At 34.1% G+C, this 2176-nt stretch overlaps 1 non-coding gene across 1 annotated transcript; it reads right to left on the bottom strand.

Annotated features, from left to right (window-relative positions):
• Nucleotides 1-739: 739 nt before the first annotated feature.
• On the bottom strand, nt 740-843 carry LOC123457198. Its single transcript, XR_006634935.1, has one exon. It is a non-coding gene; the product is annotated as a U6 spliceosomal RNA (small nuclear RNA).
• Between the last annotated feature and the right edge of the window lie 1333 nt (nt 844-2176).

The raw sequence follows: 2176 nt of genomic DNA, 5'->3' as shown, positions 1-2176 counted from the left end.
CTGTGCCTATACACAATACCCTGATATTGCCATCCTCCCATCACCCTTTCTCTCCCTCCTCTCATATTTCCTTGTTCCCTGAACCACTAATTCTTTACAAGTCATTTCTATTTATTGTTATATCTTTATTTTCCCTCTTTTTCTCTATTATCATCAACAACAAACAAAAAGTATTTACAAAAAGAGAGAATTACCTATTTTCATAAAGTTATAGCATGGTTTTAAGACACATGTGAACAAGTTCCTTTAGCAGGTTAAATTGTGAAAAAAAAAATACATGTGTACTCATTCCCAAAATACAAAACATCATATTTTATCCAGCAGAGAATCAAATTGAGTACTTACACAAAACTAGAAACACATCTCGACTTTCCCTGTCATTATAATAATAGTCAAGTTTTAATATCATAGAATTCATCGAGACAAAATCCACTGAGAAATACACCACCTTTGGGACTGAGAAGAAATATGTTTTCAAGATTAGACAACAATACCTTTTCTTCTACTTCTTTGAGTTGCCCAAGTATTCTTTATTTAAATTATGGAACACTGGGTTGGAAAGATGGCTTAGTGGTTAAGATATTTGTCTATAAAGCTAAAGGAACCTGCTTCAATTCCCCAGGACATAAATAAGCCAGATGTATGAGCTGGCAAATATGTCTCTAGTTTGTTTGCAGTGATGGAGGCCCTACGATGCCAATTCTCTCTTTCTTTCTGTCTCAAATAAAAAATAAATAAATAAAATGTGGAGCACTTCAAGAATTTGTTTGCCATCCCTAAGCAGGGCCCATGTTACTCTAATCTGTATCATTCCAACTTTAGTAAATGTACTACTGAATGAACAGTATCTTGTTTTTGTCACACTATTTTCAACTACTTCATCCCAAACCAAAACAGTGTCTCTAATTCAGCAAACCCCAGATATTCTACATACAAAAATATCAAACTGAATAATTATACTCATTTATTACTGGTATGATGTTAAGTCTCAGTTATTAGTTGCAGGTATAGGAGCCTAAATTTGGCTGCATTACATTCAACTTAAGGTTATTTAATACCTAGCTTCTGGGATGAGGAGACTGCTTAGGATTTAAGGTCCTTTCCTTTAATACCTTTGTACCCAGATTCTATTCCCTAGTACCTACAAAAGACAAATGCACAAGTTGGGGCATGCTTCTGGAATTTGTTTGCACTGGCTAGAGTATTGGAGTGCCCATATTCTCTCTTCCTCTCGTTCTCAAATAAATTTTTAAAAATAGACGTTTTAACGGCTGGGTTCATAAGAATTGCAGTGATATAAACAAAAGTTGGGATGGAGTTACTGGAATATCTTTGCTGCATTTGTCAGTTAGTAATTGTGTGAGTAGATCATGTGCTTCAATATTAATGTTTTAAAATTTTAATTTGCAGATGAAGATTTGATGACAACATAGGAGACATGTTCAGAAAATGCAAATATTTGGTTTCTTTGTCTAAAAAAAACTTACATTCATCCTAACTTGGAAAATATGGCTGTATATTGGACCATTAAAAATAATTTTATTTAGGCATTTGAGATAAATGGAATGAAAGACAGAGAGAAGAATAGAGAGAGAGATTGAGAATGGGATGCCAGTGCCTCCAACTATTGCAAGTGAACTCCAGATATAACCCCTAACCTTTGAGTCTGGATTTATGTGGGCAATGGGCAATAAAACTTGGATCCTTAGGCTTTGTAGGGAAGTGCCTTAACCATTCAGCAATCTCTCCAGCCCTACTTGAAAATGTTTTTGTGTATTTATTTATTTATTTATTTATTTACTTACTTACTTATTTGTTTATTTGGCAAGGTATGGAGTGGCATGCCTTTAATCCCAACACTATGAAGGCAGAAGAAGTTGGGTTACTGTGGATTCAAGACCACCCTGAGACTACAGTGAATTCCAGGTCAGCCTGGGCTATAGTGAGATCCTACCTCAAAAAAACAAAAAAAAAATCATTAATGAATTTATTTTCTTATTAATACATTTGAGAATGAAAAAGAAAGAAGGACGCAGTTGGAGAGAATGTGGTTGGGCAGTGTTTACTCCAAATCCTGATATTTTCTAGTAATCATCAAAGTAACTAAGGGTATATTTTCAATTTTCATTAAAATTACAGTGATTTCATTAACTCCAAGGATTTCCCACAAATTCTA

The sequence above is a fragment of the Jaculus jaculus genome (assembly GCF_020740685.1).
Source record: "Jaculus jaculus isolate mJacJac1 chromosome Y unlocalized genomic scaffold, mJacJac1.mat.Y.cur SUPER_Y_unloc_2, whole genome shotgun sequence".
Lineage (NCBI taxonomy): Eukaryota > Metazoa > Chordata > Mammalia > Rodentia > Dipodidae > Jaculus > Jaculus jaculus.
Note: the sequence above shows the minus strand (reverse complement) of the source record. Positions and strands in the feature narration are given on the sequence as shown.